The sequence below is a fragment of the Halichoerus grypus genome, chromosome 4 (assembly GCF_964656455.1).
Source record: "Halichoerus grypus chromosome 4, mHalGry1.hap1.1, whole genome shotgun sequence".
Lineage (NCBI taxonomy): Eukaryota > Metazoa > Chordata > Mammalia > Carnivora > Phocidae > Halichoerus > Halichoerus grypus.
Window position 1 is genome coordinate 49,226,430 of NC_135715.1, and position 25,954 is coordinate 49,252,383.

At 34.7% G+C, this 25,954-nt stretch overlaps 1 long non-coding RNA gene across 3 annotated transcripts in view; it reads left to right on the plus strand.

The window, feature by feature from the left end:
- Positions 1-4,592: 4,592 nt before the first annotated feature.
- LOC144381569 (uncharacterized) overlaps positions 4,593-25,954 on the plus strand; it is a 116,212-nt gene continuing 94,850 nt past the window's right edge. For all 3 annotated transcript variants that reach the window (XR_013446932.1, XR_013446934.1, XR_013446933.1), the window contains exons 1-2: positions 4,593-4,732; positions 12,309-12,400. This is a non-coding gene — a long non-coding RNA (uncharacterized LOC144381569). The remainder of the gene's footprint in view (positions 4,733-12,308; positions 12,401-25,954) is intronic.

Below are 25,954 nucleotides of genomic sequence, written 5' to 3' on the forward strand. Positions count from 1 at the left end.
CAAGTTTAACTCAACATATGGTCTGTAAATTTTAAATTAAATTTATTTTATAAATTTGACACAATAGGAGTTAAGCTCAAATGAAGGATATAAGCATATGGTGGATTTTCCACTAATTGAGAGCCTTACACCATGAGAAGTAAGTAGAAGAGGGGTTTAGTAGCTTTAGTTTCATTTTTATGACTATATATAACTGAACAGATTACTTTTATTGTTTGTTAGTTGTTATTCTAAAGCATAGGTGGAAAAGATTTTTTAACTAAAGCACATTCAAGGAAATAACTGTTCCACTAAAACAATTTAGATTTTTATATATGTATATATTTTCATATATAATTATATGCATATATGCACTCATGTATTCATAACCATATATATTTCTGCTCGTCCAACAGTTATTCCTCTTTTTTACTGCTTTATTGAAGTACAATTGACAAATAACATTTTAAGATATTTAAGGTGTACAATGTGCGGATTTGACATATGTATACATTGTGAGCTATCCCCCTTTAATAAGACAGTACATTTCCAAACGGTAGATATCTCTAATCTCAGGACATCTTTGGAGAGAGGGATTTTTCAACCTCCCACACACCTCCCACTAACTCTCTAATCCTCTCTAACCTAGCTCCTGCTCCCATCACTCCACAAAAATCACCCAGAATAAATTCACCACGGATCTGATCCCCTAAATGCGCAAATGTTTTTAGTCTTCGTATCCTTCCCAGTATCTGAATCAGCTGACAACTCTTTGTAAGAAGAAGAGTTTTCTTCTTGAAACATTTTTCCTTAGCTTCCTTGACAACTGTACTCTCATGATTAACTGGTTCCACTTTCCCTTTACTTATTCTTTTTCCTTGCTTATATTTAAACAAAGAACACACTTTTCAGACCTGATTCTAACTCATCAGTATGATGAATGTATTTTCCTCTTGTCTTCCCCCTTTCTACTGAACTCTCCTCAGAAATGTAGACATAGGCATTAAGCTGAATGGTTTATTTGTTGTAAACTAAACATCGAGTAGAATGGTTTAAGGCCATGAGCTTTCCAAACAGCACAAAAATCTTTATTTCTGCTTGGTGAAGTGATGGAGCCAGGAAATGTTAAGTATTCTGCCATCTTTGTCTTAGCCCCTCTTCACTTTTGGCCACATCCAGGCTCCTTCCTGATTTTGCTAATACAGCAAGGCCCCTATATCAAGAAGTAGCTCTGGACAAAACCTACCAGCTTCCTCAACACCACCACACAAAATATAGACCTCCAAAAAAGCTGTTTCTGCATACTGAGAGTCCAAAAGATTCATTCCCTTTGTGCCTGGGCCATTTCCCTGAGTTTTCCTTCCAAATCATGGGGCTGTGTAGAATTCTACTGAGAAAAGTGGTAACTATGGAGTTACACAAATTTTCTTTTCTCCCCTCATTTTCCATGATCCCTCACTGGTGCTTGTAAGAGGAGAGTGAATCTTCTCTCAATATTTTCTCTGCTACCATTTTCGTTTCTAGCCTAAAGATTTTGGAGTGTGAGACAAACTTTTCTTCTGTTTCCATGGCTGAAATGGGATTTTTCTTGTTTTCTGGGAAAATTACTTTGGTATTTCAACAAAGATCTGGGAGTAAGAGAGCTGGATACCTCTCTTCAAGCAGCTGCTATTTTGGAAATAATACCACACACTAAGTTTTTTTTTTTTTTTTTTTGGATATACAACTTTTGCCAATTTTTTCAGTCTACATGCAGAAGGAAATTAAGGGTCTCTACAATCAACTGTATGACTCTTTATCATCAGTTCTTAAATGTAATTTGCAGGTTTTCTCTTATACATAAGTATAATCCAGGATGAAACATCTCCCCTCAAATGTTTTGGAAAATGTTTTGAGATCCACAGGGGAAGGAAGCTCTAGGATTCCCACATGAAAAAAATTGTAATATTCATTGGGGTCTCAATAGAGCATGCATTTTGTAAACAAAGAGAAACAGAAAATATACATTTTAAAATACACATTTTAAAAACAATGAGAGTTACCAGAAAAAAGATAAAGTGTATATGTTAAGTATATATATATATATACACACACACACATAAAAGGAGAGTCACAGTATTGTTATAGAGATTTTTTTTATTTTAGAAGAAGTGAAATAAAATTATTTTTATGGGGGTGCTGATTTCCCTCATTACTGCCTGATCTGGAAATTTTAGAAAAATATGGTTTGATAAGCTGAATCATCTATTCCTATTTCTGAAGATACATTGTAGTTCTAAAGTTTATTATACAGAAGTAAAAAAAAAAAAATGGCTCTCTGGGAAAGAGAAATAGCACATTTTTACAAGAGAAAATAAAATCACTTTGTTTGGAAACTGGTATTTCCATTCTAGGAAACTTTAATCCAACTGGCTGTGTGTGTGAAATAATGAGCCCAAGAGTCAACAGACTTTTTTTTTCCAATAGCAAAGGTCACAAGCCTTTGGTTGTACACACTGGAGCTGTTCAAACTTGCAGGGTACATGAGCTTCATTTGAAAAGCCTTTCTGTGTGATGGCTACTGTGTCTCCATTAGTCAGAGTATAGCTTATTTCAAGGGTGAGGGTGGCATGTTCAAATGCTGAATTTAGACAAGAATCTTAAGAAATATAATTTTGTTGGTAATTGCAAAATGACATTTAGTCATTTCAAGTAACATCTTAGTATGGTTCCACTTCAAGGGAATAGTCATTTTAGACATTCGTTAAATACATTTTTTTTTCCCAAAATGCTGGGAAAACTAGTTAAATTATGCATTTATATAGCCATTAAAATATTGTGATAGTTAGTTTTGTGTGTCAGTGTGACTGGGTCACAGGGTGCACAGATTAAAGGTTTTTTCTGAGTGTGTCTGTGAGGGTATTTCTGGATGAGATTAACATTTGAACAGGTGAATTCAGGAACACCTCTCCAATGTGGATGGGCATGATGCCTTCCTGCCTGCATGCTTGAAATGGGACATTAGTCTTCTGCTCTTTGACTTGGATTAATACTCTTGGTTCCCATAGTCCTCAGGTCTTTGGACTTGGACTAGTATTACACCACTGGCTTTCTTGGGCCTCCAGTTTCCAGACAGCAGATTATGGGAATTCTCAGCCTCCACAACAACAATACTCCATTCCTGGGGCCATTGCAGAGATGAGTGCCACTGTCAAGGACTTGAAAGATGTAGGGGTGAGGATCCCCACCCATCCTCACTCAGCCCTCCTGAGTATAGCCTGTGTAGAAGACAGACGGATCTTGGCGATTGGCACTGGATTATTGTAAATTAAACCAGGTGGATACTCAAATTGCAGCTTCTGTACCAGACGTGGTTTAATTGCTTAAGCAAATTAACACATCCCCTGGTACCTAGTATGAAGTTATTGATCTGACAAATGCCTTTTTCTCTACCTTGTCTGTAACGTTCACCAAAAACAGCTTGTTTTTAGCTGGCAAGGCCAGCAATACACCTTCACTGTCTTACCTCAGGGTTAGGTCAAGCATAACCCTATGTCATTATTTAGTTCACAGAGATTTTGATCGCCTTTGTCTCCACAAGATGTCACACGGGTCCATTACATTGATGACATGCCGATGGAACCTAGTGAGCAATAGGCAGCAACTACTTTAGACGGAACAGTGATACATTTGCATATCAAAGGGTGAGGAATAAATCCAACAGAAGTTCAAGGAACTCTTGCCTCAGTGAAATTTTCAGGAGCCCTGTGCTTTGGGTGATGTTGAGATATCTCTTCTAAAATGAAGGATAAGTTGTTGCACCTGGTCCCTGCTACAACCAAAAAGGAAACACAATGCCTAGTGGAGCTCTTTGCATTTTGGAGGCAACATATTCCTCATCTGGGTGTGTTACTCTGGCCCATTTACCAAAGGACCTTAAAATCTGCTAGTTTTCAGTGGAGCCCAGAAAAAGACAAGGCTCTGCAACAGAACAAGATTTTCGTTCTGCAGCTTGAACCAAAGGATCCAGCAGATCTATGGTGCATTAAGAATTGGTGGGAGATAGTGATGCTGTTGAAGACTTTGGCAGGCCCTTTTAAGTGCATTGCAACTTAGGATTTTGAAGCAATGCCTTGTCATCCTCAGCAAACAACTATTCTCCTTTCGAGGAACAGTTTTTGCCTGCTACTGGGCCTCGGTCGAGACTGAATGCTTAACCATGAGCCACCAAGTTACCATGAGAACTCACTTCACCACACAATATATGCTGCCACGTGGCTCATGGAATCCACTGGTCTCACCATGTTCCCCACCATCCTGAAGCAGCAACATTTCTTTTTTTTCCTATGAATTTATGTTCTGCTGGCCCAAAATCTTAGAGGGAGGAATGCTTCTACTAGGAGACACAAAAATAATTCTGTTTAACTACAAGTTAAGACTGCCGCTCAGGCAGTTTGGATTTCTCATGCCTCTGAATCAGCAGGCAAAGAAGAAAGTTGCAGTACTGGCTGGGGTGAATGATTCTGAATACCAAGGGAAATTGGACTACTCCCCAGGGGAGGTAAAGGAAGAGAATGTTCGGAATACAAGAGATTCCTTAGGGATCTCTTAGTATTACCATGCCCTGCAATTAAGGTCAATGGAAAAGAATAACAACTCAATCCAGACACTACTACTAATGGCACAGATTCTTCAGGAATGAAAGTTTGGGTCACCATACCAGGTAAAGAACCAAGACTTGCCAAGGTGCTTCTGAAGTCAATGGGAATACAGAGTGAGTAGTGCAAGAAGGTGGTCGTCAATACCACCTACGAGCATGTGACCACCAAAGATTAGATATATTTGTTTTCCTTGTCTCTTATTCCTTTATTATGTAACATGGGATACATAAGATGTATTGACTTTATATCATTGCATTAATTACTGTTAATTTTACATTGCACTATTTAAATTAAGGGATATCAAATTGAAGAGTAAATATCACTCAAGGACTTTACCTTCTCTTCTGGGAAGGGATTATTGTACTTTTGGTTTATGCTGGATAGTTGTAACATGTTAGGCAGAATTATGACCTTGTTATTTTATTTATTTGGAGAAAAATATGGTTTAAGGAGATTCATATGAGTTCCAAGTTGACAAGGGGTTGACTTGTGAGAGTTCATTTTATTTGTCTATGTAACTAGGCCATAGTGTATCCAGATTAAACATTTCTGGGTGTGTCTGTGAGGGTATTTCCAGATGAGATTATCATTTGAATTGGTGGACTCCTAAAGTAAATTACCCTTCCCCATGTAGTGGGCATTATCCAAACCACTGAGGGCCTGAACAGGACAAAAAGTGGAGGAAGGGAGGATTTACTCCCTCCCTGCCTGCCTACATGCTTGATTGAGCTAGGACATCAGCTTTCTCCTATCCTTGGACTGGACTGTTAGATTTGTTTCTCTGAAGAACCCTGATTAATACAAATATGCAAGAATATTATACTTTCAGTGCTAGCCAGATAATATAATTAAATAAAAAAACTTTAAATATTACTGTGGTGCAATCCAAGGAAACTAAATAAAATCTCCTGCTTACAGTTATGTACCTGCCAAGCCCCTGCCTCCACCATCACCACTGACTTGCATGTTATCTCAAATTTAACAATTTCAGATCTTTTTCTTTGAATCTGTAGGTACATCTCCAGTATGGTTATTAAAATACAAATGTAGCAATCTGTGATACTTCTTTTATTAATTATCACCTTGGGAGTAATTAGAAAGGGCAGCAACTTCAGAGCAACTTAGAGTTATGGGAGCAGAGGGGTTTGACAAAAATGCTGAGTATGTGGACTGCAAACTTTGTCTCTATCAACATTTTCCTGGAGAACTGACTCTAATTGTTAAAGCCTGCAAAGGCCATGTCACAAAATGATGAAGAGTGTCATTTCTAGAACCAAATTACCAAGGTTTGAAACTGGGCTAAAACAGTTTCTAGTTGTGTGAATTTGGCTATGTTATTTAACATTTTTCTTACCGTGTCCTCATTTGTAAACTGTGGATGATACGTTACAGGGTTATTTTAAATATTAAATATATTAATAAGCAAGACTATATAACAGTGCACAGCATATTTTAATTAAGAAGTGTTACCAAGTTTCAAAAAGTAGTGAATACAGTGGATATTTAATAATATGTATATGGCTTTAAGTTATATATTGCTTAGACTGAAGTCTGCCAAGAACATAAAACCTTTACATATATATTTATTTATTTGTAGTAGTACTTTATGCAAATGCATCCTTAGCAATATTTTTTCTGGCTAGTTTTACCTATGTTTATGTATAAATTTGAAACTTCTATGTACATAAAAAAATATGAATACTTACCAAATTGTGTTTAAGTGTGCCATTTTAAGATCTCACTATGATTTGAACTACACAGACTTGTATAAATATGGGCATATGTTCCCATCCTTTTGTGACATATTAAACATTTTTAATTTAAATTTAACAGTTTTCAATTAATTTAGCTCTTATATTTTCTTGAAGCTTTCATCTACTTAGAGATAAAACATGTACTCTACATATGTTTAATTATTTCAAATTCCAAGAAACATATAAATTTTATGACACCATAAAATGTACTTTTAATAGTTTTTATTATTTAATTATATAGTTCTGTATAACTGAGAAGAAATAAAACCAAAAAGTGTAAAATAATTTTCTATTACTTCTCAACCATAAAACCATATAGGTTTTATTTTTTCCTCTTCTTCATCCAAATGTCAAATCATAATTTAATAATAAAATTGTGATCTGCAATTACTCAAAGGCATTTCTGAGATTGGTGGTGGTATGTAGAGTATAATATTAATATTTTTTTATGAAGTTGCTATTCTATGTTGGTTACTGAGGTTTCTGGCTACTTTTTGTGTTTATAACAAAACTTTTTCTTCAATGAAATACCATAAGTAATTGTAATGGATACTTTATCATGTTCATTTATTTCATATTGGTTTGCTGAGGTTACTATGTTTATACTGTGTTTTATGCTTTGAGTACTTTTACCATACCTACTTTACCATATTGTTGTACTTATATATGCATTCCATATTTATCCCAGTTATTTTATGTATTTTGTGACCAAATTTTCATATAAACTCACCTCAGAGTAAGAGTTTTTTTCTTTCTATAATCAGTATCTCTATATCTAATATGTAAGCCTCTGTTTTCCAAGGTCTTAAGCTAAGGTCGTCGGCTTAGGAAGTGGGGCCATATTGGGGTAGAGCCAAATGACTTGCGGCCAGTTAACCACTTAATCCTCACAACTAAGAAGCTATGAGGAAGACTAGCTAGGCACAAATTTTCCTATTTAGGATATAAGAAAATGGACACAAAGCAGTTTAATGATTTTTATATTTCATTCAGGACCCACGTGGATAATCCAGAATAAGCTCCTCTTTTCAATAACCTTAACTTAATCTCATCTTTGCCATGTACAATAATATTCACAAGTCCCAGGTTAGGATGTAGACATCTCTTTTTGAGGGCCATCATTTAGCCCACTACATAGGGTGACCCAATCAATCAGAAGAGATGTTACATAGGGGGAGAAAATCCAGTAATATGTTGTCTGTAAGAAATTCACTAAACAGGGCGCCTGGGTGGCTCAGTTGGTTAAGCGACTGCCTTCGGCTCAGGTCATGGTCCTGGAGTCCTGGGATCGAGTCCCACATCGGGCTCCCGGCTGAGCGGGGAGCCTGCTTCTCCCTCTGACCCTCTCCCCTCTCATGCTGTTTCTCTCTCTCTTTCTCTCAAATAAATAAATAAATAAAATCTTTAAAAAAAAAAAAAAGAAATTCACTAAACAAAAAAGGATACAAAGCCCCCAAATAATTCAATATAGAAATTTTAATATCAAATGATATATAATTAAAGCTAAAAGTATCATGAGCAGTAATACTTTAAATACATATAAACAGAAAATAGATTCAGAAGTTACAACAATTTTAAATTGTTAATATATAACCCCCAGTTTTATAAATACACAACTAAAAAGTTGGAGAGGGAAAAGAACAAATAAACTATTACAGTTTTAAATTTACCTCTCAGAAAGAAATATGCCAATCACATAATAAAAGGAAATCTATATATGAAATTATAATAATGTGATTAATATGCTTGAAACCAAAAAAACAAGACTAAAGAAGAGACTTTCTTAACTTGACCTAGTGTGTATATTAAAAGTTAATAACAAAGATGATTTTCTTTTTGTTTTTCCTTTTGTGGTAAGAGCATTTAACATAAAATCTACCCCTGTGACAAATTATTAAGTATATACAACATAGTACTATTAATCATATATTATAGTAGATCTCCAGAACTTATTTTTCTTGTGTAACTGAAATGTTGTATCCTTTGATTGGCATCTCATCATTTTCCCCCTGCCCAGGACTTGGTAACTAGTTTCTAGTTGTGTGAATTATACTCTCTGCTTCTATGTGTTTGACACAAACATGATTCTTAATAGAAAATTGTTAGAAATATTTCTTGTGGGACCTGAAACAAGATAAGAATTCTCACTATTGCCACTACTAATAAATAAAGGATTAAAATCTATGGCCAGCAAAATTATTTTTTTAAAATAAGAGGTAACAGTTATAAGGCTTGGTATAGAAAAGTCAAAATGTTATTTGCAGATGATATGATTATCTATATAGAAAACTCAACAGGATCAAGAGACATTTATAGAGCTATGAGAAAATTTAGCAAATATCCTATTGTGCAAGACCAACTTATGGAGCCATCTGTTTTTCTATACCATCAATAGTCAATTAAAATATAATAGAAAATGAGATATTATTCAGAACATCAGAAAAAGAGATGACACAGATGGATAACTTTTCTTATCAAATACTATGGCAAAATGACAATGCCATGCTTTAAGCAAAATGGTGAAATTGATTGGTGTAGGGCCTTATAAATAATATGAGTATAGTGGGCTGAATGGTGACTCCTCAAAATACATGTCATGACCTAGTTTTTGGACCTATAATTATCACCTTATATGGTAAAATGGTGGCTATTCTTTTATATGGCAAAAAATGTGTTTAAGGATCTTGAAAGGTGGAGGTTATCTGGATTATCAAGGTGGGCCCTAAATGCCATCACAAGTGAGAGAAAGACAGAGGGAGATTTTACACACAGATACATAGAGAAGAAAGTGATGTAAAGGTGGATCAAAAAGAGATGTGGTCATGAGTCAAGGAAAGATAGATGTGGCCATGAACCAAGGAAAGACAATAACAACAATAAGTTAGAAGAGGAAGGAATGGGTAACCCCCAGAGCCTCTGAAAGGAGTGTGGCCCTCTTGACACCCTGATACCTTTCATGTAACCCTGAGAAGTAACTTGTGAGGTGAGCCCCAGCATCTTTGAAGAGCTTTTGTTATCTCTTTTCTGTGGACCAGAAATTACAGTGTGGAACTGCTGCTAGTGAACAGCGATCCTTATGTGAAATGGGGATAACTGATGTCATGGTGTCAGAGAACAGGGGCCAGAACTCAATCACCAAAGACAAGGTGGGTCTGGTTACCAAAATGGATCGTGAAGTCAAAGCAGTAACCAGAAGTGTTGAGAAAGAGATAGGGAGTGTATGAAATTTTCGATTAATGAAATGTAATGGAAGAGTTCTATATTGACTAACTTGAATCACCAAAACAGAACCATGTTCCCTCAATCAGTTCCCAGACGTGAACCACTTTATAGACCCAGAACTCCTTGAATGAAGGGTAGGCTGGCTTCCTTTGTGAAAGAGTCCAGAAATGCCAAAAATTTATACTGCTGATCTTTCTCCCAGACTTCTTAAAAGGAGCATATAGCCTTTTAGTGGGTTTACTACAAACTGGGGAAAAAGAAATATCCAGATTTTTTGAGGATTACTAGACATTGGCTTTGAAGTGACACTAATTCCAGGAGATCCATATGTCATTGTGGTTTATTACTCAGAGTAAAGATTTAGGGAGGTCAAGTGATCAATGGAGTTTTAGCTCAGGTTCATCTTGCACTGGGCCCATTTTGTCCTCAAGACCATCCTGTGGTTATTTCCCCAGTTTCAGAACGTATAATTGGAATGGACTTAGCAACTGCCAGAATTCCACACATTGTTTCCCGTACCCGTGGAGTGAGGACTGCTGTGGTAGGAAAGGTGATGTGGGAACCACTAGAGCTGCCTCTATTTCGGATAAATAGTAAACCCAAACCAAATATCACATTTATGTAATTATTTCAGAAAGTAATGCCACCATCAAGGACTTGAAAGATGCAGAGGTGCTGATACCCACTACATCCCTATTCAAATTACCTTATTTGTCCTGTGCAGAAAACAGATGGATCTTGTGGCATGACAGCGGAGTTTTATAAAATTAACCAAATGGGGACTGCAATTGCAGCTGCTATTCCAGATGTTACTTCATTGCTTCAACAAATTAACACATCCCTTGGTACCTAGTATGCAGCCATCGATCTGGCAAATATTTTTTTTTTCCTTGAGGAGTGGTAGTAAAGATCACAAGAAGCAATTTGCTCAGAAGGCCAGCAATACACCTCCATTGTCCTCCCTCAGGGTTATCTCCATCCTTGTGTGATAATTTAGTCTGTAGGGAGCTTGATTGCTTTTTCCTTTCACAAGATATTATACCAGTCTACTATATTGATGATATTATGCTTATTAGGTATAATAAGCAAGAAGTAACTACTACTCTAGGCTTATTGTTACAACATTTGCATGTTGAAAGGTGAGAAATATATTCCACAAAAATTCAGGGGACTTTCACCTTAGTAAAATTTCCAGGAGGCCCGTGGTGTGGGGCATTTTGAGACATTTCTTCTAAGGCGAAGGATAAGCTGTTGCATCTGTTCCCCTCCTATAAGAAAAAAAGAGGCAGTGCCTAGTGGGCCTCTTTGGATTTTTGTGGAACTATATCCCTCACTTGGGTGTTCTATTCTGAGCCAGCTAGCAAGTAACCTGCAAGTCTGCTAGTTTTGTTTGGGGCCCAGCATAAGAGAAGGTTGTGCAACAGGCCCAGCCTCCATGCAAGATGCTCTGCCGTTTGAGCTCCAAGAGTCAGCAGACATTGAAGATTAGATTACTACCACATTTATAAAGAAGTTTTCATTCCCACTAATAAAATAATGCAAATAAGAAGGCGATAAGATACCACTTTATGGACATCAACTTGGCAAAAAAAGAGAAATTCAGATAATATCAAGTTTTGATAAGGATGGGGGAAAAGAACTGTGAATATCTTGCTGTTAAGAGTGAAGCCTAGTAGCCACTCTGGAAAACAGTGTGGAGGTTCCTCAAAAAGTTGAAAATAGAGCTACCCTATGACCCAGCAATTGCACTACTGGGTATTTACCCCAAAGATACAAATGTAGTGATCTGAAGGGGTACATGCACCCCAATGTTTATAGCAGCAATGTCCACAATAGCCAAACTATGGAAAGAGCCAAGATGTCCATTGACAGATGAATGGATAAAGAAGACGTGGTATACACACACACACACACACACACACACACACACACACACACACACACAATGGAATATTATGCAGCCATCAAAAAACCCCCTGAAATCTTGCCATTTGCGACAACGTGGATGGAACTAGAGGGTATTATGCTAAGCGAAATAAGTCAATCAGAGAAAGACATGTATCATATGATCTCACTGATAGGAGGAATTCTTAATTTCAGGAAACAAACTGAGGGCTGCTGGAGTGGAGGGGGTGGGAGGGATGGGGTAGCTGGGTGATAGACAATGGGGAAGGTATGTGCTATGGTGAGCACTGTGAATTGTGTAAGACTGTTGAATCACAGACCTGTACCTCTGAAACAAATAATACATTATATGTTTAAAAAAAAAAAAAAAGAAGATAGTAGGAAGGGAAAAATTAAGGGGGGGGAATCGGAGGGGGAGACGAACCATGGGAGACTATGGACTCTGAGAAACATACTGAGGGTTCTAGAGGGGAGGGGCGTGGGAGGATAGGTTAGCCTGGTGATGGGTATTAAAGAGGGCACGTATTGAATGGAGCACTTGGTGTTATACGCAAGCAATGAATCATGGAACACTACATCAAAAACTAATGATGTAATGTATGGCGATTAACATAACATAATAAAATAAAATTAAAAAAGAGAGTGAAGCATAGTTAGACAATTATCCATCCTAGAGAGAATTGAGTAATTATTCAAATTAAGTATATCTATAGCCTATGACTACCCTATTATATGTATCTGTCCTAAAAACTATTTGTATATGGTCTATAAAAAATATATTTCTACATTTATTGCATCACTCTTTCAGGTGGAAGAGGTTGGAAACAACCCAGCTCCCTATTACTAAAGGAACTGGAGAAGCAAATGTAAAGGATGAAGTGCTAAAAGCATGAACTCAAGGTACTCTCAGAACTACCAATAGATCTTATAGAACGTATTGTTGAGAGTATTGGATAAAAAAAAAAAAAAATGAGCTTCATAGCAAGATATCGTTTCTGTAGATCAAAAATACATACAAAGGAACATGATGTATTTTAGAGGTGTGTAGATCTAAGGACATACAACAAATACATTCAAAAGGGTATCTGTGTAAGGGAGAGAGATAGGATTGGGGAGTCTGGATGGAGGGGAAATAAGAAAAATTAAAATAAAGTAAATGATATATAGATAACTGATTATAGTGTGCAATAATCTGAAGAATTGATCAACCTAAGTGCATATATCTGAGCACGAGTAGATGAGGGAAAGATAGAAAGCAAGAGATATAAACTACTGTTAGGAATTTTTAAATTGATAGCATATTTATATATTTAGTAATATATATTAAGATTTTTAAAAAATGTATATCATTTACCCAGCAATATATTTAGAGCCATTTATCATGAGAGAATAAGCTCTGACCAAAGCTTGTGTTACATTCATCAACACACTATTCAGAAAAGTGGAAAGATTAAGAAACCTAAACATACATCAATATGGGATTAGTTAATTGTTGGTTAAATAAAATATAAAAGACTTCTTAAAAGCAAAGCTTACAAATTACATTGTGGAGATACTGACACAGGGGAAAAAACATGAATTTTATTTTTATGTTAAAAATCAGATTACAAATTGGAATATGTAGAATATTTACACATGTATGTAACATACATAGAGAATGACTGAATGAATATATAGAAATAAAACTCTGATAGTTATTTTCTCTTAGTTATGAAATTAAGCAACATGTATTAATGGTTCAATAAAAGAAAAGACAACTATTCTATGAAAGAAAAAGGACAACTCTTTGATATATATCTCTCATCAAAATCCACTAATTAAGATATAGTAAGTCTGGTTATCTAAATACTTTTATAACAAAGATTTAATTTTATTTCTTCCAAAATTATTGTCATTACTATACACTTCAGACATGCATCCTTTTAGTAGTTTATTAAATATTTACCACACTGTCTCTTACCTAATGTGGATGCTAAGGGGAAAATGTATCTCTGCCCTAGAGAAGCCCGTGATAGAGATATAACATATTTGTAAATAGATAAATTATACAATGCTAATGCAAAGACTCAGTGTAGAAACATGGCCCAAGAGTTTTTTAATACTACAGACATGTTATTATGTCCTATGTGCCCTCACCTGTGAGGCAAAATAGTATGGAAATAGAATAATCTGAGGAAGATTAAGGCGGAATCTGAGATAAACTAACCTAGTTGTGGGATTGACTGGCTTCTTTGAGAATGGTCTTCCTTCCAGATTACAGTATCCAAAGGTATCATTTACTGAGAAATATATAAAAGTATATAAGTCTTAAATATAGCTACGGTAGTCATCTGTTGAAAGGTTTTATAAAATGTGTTTTGGTAGAAGTAATACCCAACTAGTTCTTGAAGGTCTTTGGAAAATTTTGTGCTCTCGAATGAGAGAGCTTGAAAAGTAAAACCAGGTCTAAAGACCGCATACAAATGGGCTACAGAGTACAAATGAGAGGTCAAGAAAATCCGTCTTTGGGGATCTGAGCACAGAGTGTACTGAGTACAAAAGCCTGAGGCAGCTAGGCCCGCTCAGGGACATCAGATACCAGGCATGTAGCAAAGGTTTGTGTTGACATTTGCTTCATGATGAATAAGTTGTCAATTCAGATGTTATTAATACAAATCAAAGGGCAACAATGAACGTTCTGAGAAAGGTGATTTCTCAAATGATGCCCTACCGTATACCACATTTTGAAAAAGCCCCAAATGTACTAGAACCAACGAATGATGCAATCAAAGAACAGAAAACTAATATGCTATTTCATTTTTTCAAAAGGTTGACAGTAGGAAAGAATCACTTAACAAAGAGACTCTTCTAAAGGGAACATGTGTAAGAGTGATTTAAACAAAAGGGAAGCTGTTTTTGCATTTTCTAAGTATAAGAGCCTGGCAGTTGATTTGGGCTGTTTTTTATGACTATTTAAGTGGAGGCAATATTTTGTTTTTTGTGGAGTATATTGTTTTTAGCTAACAGTCATATTGATGTAGTACTGAAAAACTAAGGTTTATCCATCTGTCTATCTCCAAATACAGTTCTAGGCATAATCATTCAAGTCCCCATAAAACTAACCTCCTTCATTGAAATTCACTTCACTGAATTTAACCCTAAAGGTGTTATCAAATTAAAATATACTGACAAGTATATAAATGTTATATTAATTTATTCTAATATGTGGTGTTCTGTGGGATTTCTAAACTTTTCATCTGAATAGCTTTTTTAAAATAAAATCTTTCAGTGTTTCAAGATTATTTATATAGCTTATAATGTACATAATGCATCCTCAAAATATATTGATTCTTGAAATAGTATAAGATCCATGTATTGCATTTATGTCAGTTTACAGATCACACTCAAGTATGTTGATTTCAGAGGTGTTTTTTGGGGGGCACTTAATTTAAAGTTACAACATTGGTCTTCCAAATCTGACATTTGTATGATTGGTGGATAGCACTGCAATTTTATTGACCTTTATCTTGTTTTTGTGCTCACTGGCTCGTCAGATGCCATTCTGTCAAAAAAGCGTTAACAATTTTCTTCCTTCTCTGTCAATTAGTGTATCTTTCACAAGAGCATTGCTGATCATTCATGAATAGTTCTTAGCTTGGCTGTAGCCTTCAACTCTCTATAACCTTTATAGCCTCTGGGGAGCTATTTGTCTTTGCATTTCCTAATCTTGTGGATTTATATATCAGTAGGCCCAAGGGCTACTTCTCAGCCCCAAGATGGCAACATATACTCTCATTTCTTTGCCAAAGCTGCCTTTTACTCTCCTTTTAAAGCAACCATTACTTTCTATATTCTTTGAGGATCCTTTTTTCAAGACTGGCTCAATTTTTCTTGCTGGCTCTAAAGAAAACCTATTATTAACCTACTACTAAGTCCTGCTAGTATAAATTCTGATCGCTGTGAAGAAGTGCTCAGGGAATGACACATTTATTTTTAAATGGAATGTTACAGATATTCTGGATTACTGAGAATCTCATCCACTAGTGTCTACTTTCTGATTTCTACTTCATTTAAGAAGATTTTCATTTCAGAGAATTTTGCTTAGAAATATGACTTTTGCTTTCTGTATTTAAATATGAATATAGTGTTTGCATTTTTCTCAGATCCTTTCTCTACCCTCACCTTGAACTAAGATTTGTTTATCAACTTTTTCTATTTATCTCCTTTTTCTATGAAGGTCCTTTTACTCAACAATTGCATGGTCCTCCCAAAACAAACAAATCATTCCAGGACAGTGACGGGTTTCTAGGTTCTAATAAAGGATCTTAAGATGAGGTTATCTCATGTTTTTGGCCCTTTGCCTTGCTTATGGCAGTCTTTCATGTCTCTTTCATGAAACTATAAGCTATGTGACAGCAGAGACTATGTCTCAATTAGTGTTGAATAACCCGGTCTATGACATAGCACAGACTATATATATATAATGCATATGTACATAAATACATATATAGATTTTATATACATTTATTAAGTAATGGGAAGATTGAATGAATGTACTGTCCATTTTGTTGGCCAACAAAAATCCTATTAGTCTTTTAATAAATTTATTGCATCCTTCTAATTTTGCATGTTTTAAATCTAAAGGAAACTCACCTTATAAAATGAATTTGAATAACATTTATTTTTAACACATTGTTTAATCATAATAAAGAAAAATGAAGTCACAGACAGGTTGAATTCTTATTTCATTAGCATCCACCAAAATTGAGTATTATTCAAATATAACATTCTTATTAATTTTCTGAAACCAAAATGGATAATGAAAAGATATCTTCACCTGTTATTAATGTTCCAGTTACTAAAGTGTAAAATTTTAATGAAAGTCTTCTTAGGAAACCTTATATAAAAAAATAGGTATACTCAATGGAAAATGTGTGAAACATATTTAATGTGTTAAGTAGTTAAAGCCAGTCTATTGTCAATAACATGTTTTTTTAAAAAAAATTTCAAAGTACATTATGTACAATTGAAAGGTTTCAATTTCATATCTGTGTGAGGAATTCTAAATTGTTTATCATACTTTTAACATAAAATTACTTTGTAAACTCCATTAAATAGAAACCTTTACATATTTATGTTCTCTATACTCTACATTTTTATATAAATATCCATCCTCTAACTAAGGCCATTATTATCAGAAAACTTCTAATAAAACCTTTAACGTAATTCAGTTATCCATCTCCAGTAGTCATACCAACAACAGTTTGTAGGCACAGACTCTTCCTTCTTTCCTCCACCCCTTCCTCCTTTCCTTCTTTCCTTATTTATTGAGGCTCAATCTACTTGGGTCTAGGAACTGGGTAGAATTAGGGATACAGTATTATGCAAAACTGACATGGTCACTATCCCTCATGAATGTTCCAGTTTAGAAAGGAAAACATTATGTTAATTAAAAAGCCATACAAAATTTTGGAATAATTAACTGTGGTAAATATTATGAGTAGGGAGATTCATGGAGCAATCAGAGGACATAGGGGTGCCTGGGTGGCTCAGTTGTTTAAGCATCTGCCTTTGGCTCAGGTCATGATCTCAGGGTCCTGGGATCAAGCTCCGTGTTGGGCTCCCTGCTCAGTGGGGAGCCTGTTTCTCCATTTCCCTCTGCCACTCCCTCCCTGCTTGTGCTCTCTCGATTGCTCTCTCTGTCAAATAAATAAATGATTAAATAAATAAATAAATAAATAAATAAATAAATAAATAAAATCTTAAAAAAAAATCAGAGGACATAATAGATTTGACCTAGATAGAAGATTGGAGAACGTTCTCCAGGAGAACTGAAAATAGAGCTGAGATGTAAAGAAGGACTACAAGTTAATTAGGTGAAGGGAGAGGGAAGAGCACTCCATGAGCAGAAAGCAAAGGTGAAAAAGCAAAGTGGCAGCAGAGCGATGTTCCATGGAGTTGAAAAAGGTCAAGATGACTGAGTCAAAGAGAATAAATGGAGTATGGTATAAAATAAAGCAGAAGAGAAAGGCAGGGTCAGCCCATTTGTGAAACTTTCTAGTGCATGCATGTTTAGTATGTTGCACCTAATCCTCAATAATTGGAGAGAAATTGAATGGCTTTAAGCAAGAGAGTGTGGGACACACACTCGGCTACTAGGTCAAAGGGTGACTTTTGTGTAAATCAGACAAAAGGGCCCTTTCTCCAAGACACTTTAATGACATTTGCTGGAAAATTGTCAAATACTTATATAAACAAGACTACTAAATGAAGGATGCTCTCTAAAGTTGTTCAAAACACAACCTGCACAACTATTATCAGCAGCTCTAAATGACTGGAGAAGACTGTGTGAAAACAGCATTGTATCTAACAGAGATGAGTACAGTAGCTGAGGCTAGAATAGAAGCAATCAAGCAATGAGGAGGCTATTTTGATAGTGCATGAACAAGAGTAGCAGGTTTGGATATAATATTAGGGATGGAAGAAAATGAATTCAACATACAATTAGAAGATAAAATTAGCAGGACAACATTGCATACAGATATAGGATAAAGAAGGAAAAGTTGTCAAGGACAACCATTTGCTTTCTGGCTCATGTAAGAGCACCTGCCATTCATTGTGACAGGACACACTAGAAGAGAAATGGTTCTGGGGGAGAAATGAGGACGATCATTATTCAGTTCTTGACTTACTGGTTTGGGGAGATTTGGGAGCATTAACGTGATGAGACCAAGAAGACAGTGGAAATATAAAGCTGGAGCTCTGGGAAGAAATCTCAGCTGAAGATAAAATTGCAAATCTTTGACATTTATGTGAAAACCATAGTTGTGTGTTTGGAAGAGACTGTCTTTTTGGGAGAGTCAGGGTTGATAAGGGTTCAGGGTGTAGCACTTAGAGTTTGTGGGGAAGACAGTCATTCTTTGAATGTGACAGCAAATAACCATAATAAAAGGGGAAGTATCACTGAGTCCAAAGAAATAATGAGTTTCTAGAAGGAAGGAGTGGTCAACTGTGTTCAATTCTACTGAGACATCACAAAATGGAAAGTTTAGAAAAGCTTTCTTTGTTAACTTTTTCCAGGACTGTTAATTAAAGTGAGGGAAGTGAATTGATCTAGTTTGGAGTAACCCACTGACTGTGGATGTAAGAAACAGAGGCAACAAGTAAAGACCATTCTTGAGAAATGTGGTTGAAAAGATATAGATAGAAATCAAGGAGGTATAAGAAAGAGTATAACAATAGTTAGTGCCTGTTTATGTCATTTGCTTATTTTTGCTGTTATTTGCATTTAATGTGAGATTTTCCAGCATATTTAAAAGAATATTTCACAACTGTTTTCAACCTTCCTGAGCCTTGTATTAAATATCTTATATATTGGATTATACTATACTTGTTTTAGGAGGGCAGATATACTAAGGTTATTAAAATCAGAAGGAAATATCAAACAAGTAGGATTGCATCTTGACTTTGAAAAATTGTTATAATGTCAGGAGTAAGAGGAGAAAAGGCAAAGTTTTTGATAGAATATTTGGGGAATCATAGATGACTGCTCTAGTAGCAGTTTCTTTTTCTGCAGTCATGAGATACAAGGTTGGAAAAATAAAATAAACTTCACCAGTTCAAAGTTTTAAATGCCAAGCTAAAAGATCTATGGAGGAGTAAAGAGAAGAATGAGGCTAGAACATGAAAGGTGGGGTGATGATGAGATTCCTGTAGTTCACACAGCTGTCAAAATCATCATAATGAACCCTCACAATCTTGGTGTAATTCTCAGTGATGCAAATGATTTAGAAGCTGCCAGATCTCCATTCATCTGACGGTGTCACTGCTCTTGTAAATGTCAATAAATACTTTTGTGAAGCTCTTGCAGCTTCTCCTTGCCCTTCTCCTGTGCTTGAGATGCAGCCAAAATTATTCAAACAACTCTTGAAAATTTAAACCTGTACAGGAATTATCTTAGGCTGAAGCATGCTGTATTTGGGGATTTAGTGACTCCTACACATTATTCTACAAATTTAAATTTAAAAAGAAAAATTTAAATGTATCAGTTTTCTTTACATATGTCTTAAAGCATCATATGCTCCTTATGGAAAAAATTTTAAATAATAATATTTTATAAGTCAAACAGAGAAAGACATGTATCATATGACCTCACTGATATGAGGAATTCTTAATCTCAGGAAACAAACTGAGGGTTGCTGGAGTGGGGGGTGGGGTGGGAGGGATGGGGTGACTGGGTGTTGGACACTGGGGAGGGTATGTGTTCTGGTAAGCGCTGTGAATTGTGCAAGACTGTTGAATCTCAGATCTGTACCTCTGAAACAAATAATGCAATATATGTTAAGAAAGAAAAAAAGAAGAAGAAGAATGTAGCAGGAGGGGAAGAATGAAGGGGGGGAAATCGGAGGGGGAGAAGAACCATGAGAGACAATGGACTCTGAAAAACAAACTGAGGGTTCTAGAGGGGAGGGGGTGGGGAGGATGGGTTAGCCTGGTGATGGGTATTGAGGAGGGCACGTTCTGCATGGAGCACTGGGTGTTATGCACAAACAATGAATCATGGAACACTATATCTAAAACTAATGATGTAATGTATGGGGATTAACATAACAATAAAAAAATTTAAAAAAATAAAATAAAAAATAAATAAATAAATAAATAATAATATTTTAAAGGATCAAAAATTAAAACCTATATTTCTTCCATTAAAGATAATCATAGTTGAAAACATATATGGGAAGATCTACTTTTTATTCTCTAGGCTATTGTATTTATAATGCTTAGATATGAATAAATTTAAAAAATTGCATCCTAAAATTTTTATAGACATAATGAAATACATATTCCTCTTTCAGCAATTATTGTCTCCCCTCCTCTCCTGATATAAGCATGGTTAATATTTTGGTGCATTATAATAGAATTTTCAGGGAAAAATTATAAACATTATAAAACATGATTAAGAATTGGTTGTGGTATAAGAACTTTGTTTCTACTTATTAATGTTCCTCTTACTAAGTAGTCTAAGAAATATTTCTTTAACACTCAATGACTAATTTTCTTTTTTTAAAATTTTTTTAATTAACATATCATGTATTATTTGTTTCGGGGTACAGGTCTGTGATTCATCAGTCTTACACAATACACAGTGCTCACCATAGTACAAACCCTCCCCAATGTCCATCACCCAGCCACCCCATCCCTCCCACCCCCCTCCATCTCTGAGCTGGACGACTGATTTTCAATATAGTTCTTGTTCAGATGTGAAGAGGGCTTGGAAATGTGTCAGTTATTACAAAGAATAATTTATTATCTTCTCATTAATGGTATAATTTCATTATCTTTGATTTTAACCTTTTGTATGAAAGAAACATCTCCCTTTAATCTATTGCTTACTAGTTAAGTATGGTGCTTTCAGTGTATACATTTGACAAATCTAATTCTCTGAATTGTTTATACATGTTACCCATCCATTTTTATTTTGAGGAGTTTGTCTTCTCCATATTAAACAAAATTCATATCCTTTGAAAATCAATCCTTTGTCATATGTATTTCTATTGCTTATTGAATGTATTATTTGCATAATATTATATATAACACTGACTTACAAATGTTTCAATAATGAAATTAAAATATATAACTTAAATATGTATATATGTATGTATATGTATATACATACATATGTATGCATGTATATATATACATATATATATGTAGTATGTGTGTGTATAATTTCTTTTCTTGAGCATAGAAAGTTCTTCCCACTAACAGATCATATTAATCTCATGTGATTGGTTGATTGATTGATTCATTTCATATTTAACTCTCAGACCCATTCAGAATTTCTTTTAGTATGTTATAAGTAGGTATCCAACTTCATTAGTTTTCATTTAGGTGAGTTATTAGTCCAGGAACTTTTCACTGAAAATCTGCCAGAAATTTAAAAGTTTCCTTTATCCATTACATACATGAATATATTATGGTCTATTTCTTCTTCTTCTTATTTTTTTCCTTGTAGATCATACTTGAATTATTATGTCTTTCTATTATATTTTACTCTCTGGCAAGCCTCTTGATGATACTCTCTTTTTGTTTGATTATTTGATATAAATTCTTGTTCATTTATTTTTCACATTAACCTCAGAATCATTTGTCAATTTTGGGGTGAAAATATCCCATGGTGAGCTTGAATTGATTTTGTCTTGATTTATTAAAAAACTTGGGAAGAATTGAACTCTTTATAAAAAATGTGTTTGCTCAATTAGGGACATGCTGATTCTTTCCATTTATTTATATTTTTTAAAAACTTTCCCTAGCTAAAGGTTCTTTATTACTTAATTTATTACTCTGTTACTAATTAGCTCTTTTTTTATTAATCAAGAGTAAATATTCAGTTTGTCCAATTTTATTTGGGTTTATTCATTTACTTACATGTTTTCTGAGGGCCAATTATAGGCCAAGTCCTCAGCAGGTACCCGAATTTACTAAAATTTAATTCAGAATTAGTTCCTGCCTTCATGGAACTTACCGACATTTGGTGAGACAGCAAAAATAAGGTAAGAAATCAAATCTAGAAATAAATTACTCCAAATTTAAAGTATTGCAAAGAAATCAAATAATATGCTGCAATAATAATTTTGGCAGAAGGTGAAGAAGAGTAAGCGGAAAGTGTACTTTAATATGATGCTCTGGAAGTCATTGTTGGATAGCACATTTATAGCTGAGACCTACAGAATGATGTAATAACAATCACAACAACAAAAACAGCCGGGACAAGAACTGAAGATAATCATTTGAGAAATATTATGCCAAAACCCCCCAGTTGGGGAAAGACTTAAGAGTGCACTCTAGGAAGTGAAAGCCCAGTGAAGTTGGGGTATTAGGCACCAGACCAGAAGAAGAGGAGCTGAGTTAGGCCAGGCAAGTGGGTCTAATCTTACATAGCCCTTAGCTAATAAAATTAGATATTATTTTATAAAATATGGAAAGCCATTTGCCTCTTATTTCTCTGACTCTTCACAGCCAATCATTCAGAGAATCAAATTCGTTTTATCTTCAAAATATATCCAGTACCCAACCACAACTTATGACTTGTACAGCTGCCATCTTATTCCCAGACACCATGACTTCAACTGATTCCGCACTGTTCCACGTGCAACAACATTTGCACTCCTGGTATCCTTCACACAGCAGCCATTAGGCATCTTCCTAATGGTAGGAGTTCTTCAAGCTCCCCTAGTCTCCCCACTGTGCTGGCCTCAAAATCTGCCGATAAATAAGATTGGTGAAGTTTGCTTTTTTTGTTCTCCACTAAAATTAGGATTTTGAACATATCATAAAGTTAACTTTTTTTTCAATGTTCTCAAACTATATATATATGGATAGATATTATTTATTGATTTTATTGTGGAAAATTGTATCCTCTATTCATATACAAAACTTTTTATAAATAATTTTCATAACTGTGTGTCATTTTATATATGTTACTTTATATATCTATCAACACCAGAAAGTTTAATGAATTATATTATTCTAAGATATATTCTTATGAATTTTAGATTATTTTTTCTTTCAAAGACAGAACAATTTATTAAAGTCTTCCTAAATAATTGTTTATGTTTGTCTTTTCTTGTACTCATTACATACTTTGCCTTATTTAATACCATGCTTTGTTACTTGAGGCAAAGAGCTACATGGCTCTTACATAACCACTGGGGCTATAAACTAAGCATTTTGTGTCATGTGTTTTATATTTTATTTATTTTAATTTTTTTTAGACATGCTCTTTTAGGTATCTTGAAACCTCACAACAAGATTTTGGGTTCTAAACCTCTCTCTGAGGGAATTTTTACTTTTTATCATTGAGTATAAATCCAATTGTATAAACATTAATTTCGTTGTGTGACTACCATCCTTTCCTGGTTTCCACCATTACAGTAAGCTTCATCTAATTTTTATCCTGAAGTTCACATTTAATGAGTGTTTTTTACTATAATATAGAAAAGGAGATGGTTGATGTACTATTGTCATTCCCTATTTTCCTCTCCATCCATGCAATCTGTTTTTCACAGCCATAATTTTGATTCAATAACATAACATCAAGTGTTTTTAAATGAACCTAAATTATGAATAAGAAAATCAGAGAAGATAAAGAGGGACCTATCAGTGGTAATCAGCCTTCCAGAGAGCACTATTCATTGTTTGCCATTGTTCTTTTTCTCTGTGTGTGTTGTCTCTTATTACAAAGCATATTTTATCATGCAAAATTTTAAAAAAGAGATTTAGTAGCCAGTCAAACCAATTTATTATTCATCTTTAATTTAATAAGACACTCTAAATTCAGAAAAGTCTAATATTCTGAAAATGTGGTTTAGGCTTTTTCCCCCTGCTTTCATCATAACAATTACGTCAACATAAACAACAATTAGATGTTTCAACACGCAGTAGATGAATTACTGACTCCCATTAAAGTCAGTTTATGACCCTCTTGAGTGAGGCCTCTTTGTTGCAAACTGTTGTGAGGCACAATTTGAGACTTAGCATTTTCTGTTTCAATCGTACTCCATATCCCCTTAGGTAATTCTATCTGTGCTACTCACACAAATCAAGATAATTCTGTGATATGGGTTTTATATTATAGTTTCTTATGTGCTTATTACTTGGAGGCTGATGCTTCTGAAACTTTTTTTTTTTTCACTGCAATGTAAACTGAGAGCTTGCCCTGAGGGGTTCTTTCTTTGAGGAGCAATGGCTAGAGGCTGTATTTTATTTTTGTAGCCTCAGAACTGCATTTGTAAATTGATTAAACTGAAATGCATATGTGTTATAACTAGGAAGGAAAAACAGGTTCCTAATGGACTTGCTAGAATAGTTTTGGGCTTTTATTTGTAGAGTTTCAGTTAATATATAAATAATAATTGTTGTATCAATTAGGATATCTTAAAAACAAAGTCAAATAAATTATGTTCCAATGTCAAAATCAGGCAACAGCTTTTAGGGAGATTAACCAAAGTATATTTTTTTAGGACTCTTCACTTTCTTCACTTAAACCTGAAACAGGGATATTAACATTTTTGTTAACTAAGGGCTTACTTGTATTTGAACTGTTATTTTAGAATGTGGTGGATAAACTGACCACAAATATTTATTTAAGGATTTTCTTGTGCTCTGCACATGGTTTATACTCCCCACCTATATTATTAGTTATCACTCAAGTGTATTTCAGAAAATGCAAGCAAGCAAATACAAATAAAGAAGAGTATATAAGTTATATCGTATCTTCTCTAAGAAATGTAGGGAACATACAAATAATCAAAGAAACTAGAATTCAAGCATATATCATTATGCAATTGAGAGAATAGAAAAATAAGATAAACTGGCAGAAGTAAATAAAAATTATTTAAATTAATGAGAACTGTAGGGTAAAATGTTTATCTCTGGCACAAGAGCAGAATAGAATGAACATTGTCAGCCACTAACAGAGGTTTGAGTTAGTTGTGGTAAAAATGAGAAGAGTTGGAGGTATAAGAGAAAGAATAGGAAAAGAAATAGGAATCAGAAGCCCGGAGAGAAATACCGTACGAAGAGCTTCTATAACCGACCAAAGCATACATTTAACAAGTTACATTAACAGGAATTAATTAGTAATCCGAGAAGCTTGGTGTGAAAAGTCAGTCTATGCATGGGGACATTTGGAAGCAAGCACTTTCTAAAGTCAATATTCAAACTGAATGAGGATCCAAAAATGTCTTTCAGGATATCATTATCACCATCTATTTTCAATCAAGCTCTTGAACACAGAGATAGGTTTCACAACACATTTTTTTCAGAGTATTTTTGTCCTATGGGAATTTATTTTAATTTAATGAGGATCACACATACTTCCTCTCACTATTGAACAATTTGGAGTATTATTAACCAATGGCAGTATAGATGATATTAACACCTAATCAGCATGGTCAGTTTTATATAATTACTATTTTTTTAATATTCTGATCATTTTAATTTCTTTTTTAAACTATACAATTAAAAAATGTTTTATGCACATGCCTAACACTGCAGTAAATTATAAGGCTGCAAGTACTTATGGAATGTTCAGTAAATGCATACAACTCAAGTTAAAGGTTTTATAGTTTTACAAAATCTCAGGCTCTACATTGTCAAAGACAGCAGTTATTATGGTCCTGGAAAAAAGCACTCTGAAATCAACAAAACCACCTTTTTTACCAAGTGATATGGTGCTAATAAACATTAGAAAATATTTTGTGCCTGGATGTCAAGTACTGAGAAATGATACTGTGCCCTCGAATACGTGCTTAATATTAGTTGACTGATAAAGTCACTGCAGGTGGCATTTATTGCCATGAACTATAGTGCTTCACTTTATCACTCAGACTAGATCACAATGTTCCAACAGCTACAATCTGTTAACTCTCATCCAAATAGCTAAAATGCCCTTAAAGGAAGCATTACTTGCCT